Source organism: Arachis duranensis, chromosome 5 (assembly GCF_000817695.3).
Source record: "Arachis duranensis cultivar V14167 chromosome 5, aradu.V14167.gnm2.J7QH, whole genome shotgun sequence".
Lineage (NCBI taxonomy): Eukaryota > Viridiplantae > Streptophyta > Magnoliopsida > Fabales > Fabaceae > Arachis > Arachis duranensis.
In genome coordinates, this window is record NC_029776.3 from 37,920,310 (window position 1) to 37,921,072 (window position 763).

Here is a 763-nt window from a genome sequence, read left to right on the forward strand (position 1 = left end):
AATCTTCAATTCTCTGTATTATTGACTTGAAAAGACACAAATTAAAAATATTTTTGGATTTTTAATAATCAAAATGCAACTAAAATCAAATAACAATGCATGCAAGACACCAAACTTAGCAGTTTGTATACTACTGACACTGACAAAGTGAGAATGCATATGAGACACACAAAATACTCAAGTCAAGAGAATTCAAAGATCAGAGCAATGAAATCATCAAGAATTACTTGAAGATCCTTAAGACACATGAATGAATGCAAGAAGAACATAAACATGCAATTGACACCAAACTTAAAATGAAACACTAGACTCAAACAAGAAATATTTTTGGATTTTATGATTTTGTAAATTTTTTTTGTGCTTTTTCGAAAATTAAGTGGAAGAGAAAATAAAGATATCAAAATTCTTAATGAGAATTCCAGGAATCATGCAATGTTAGTCTAAAGCTTCAGTCTAAAGAAATTAGACATGGCTAGCCAAGCTTCAGCAGAACATTGCATTCAAGAGCTAAATTGATGAAGATCAATCAGCTTTGGTGATGAGAAGAACATCACCTTGAAACACTAGAATTCATTCTTAAGAACTCTGAAGAAAAATACCTAATCTAAGCAACAAGATGAACCGTCAGTTGTCCATACTCGAACAATCCCCGGCAACGGCGCCAAAAACTTGGTATGCGAAATTGTGATCAATACTTTTCACAACACAAATTATCCCCGGTGATGAATCCAAAAACTTGGTGTTCAATACCATGGTATAAACA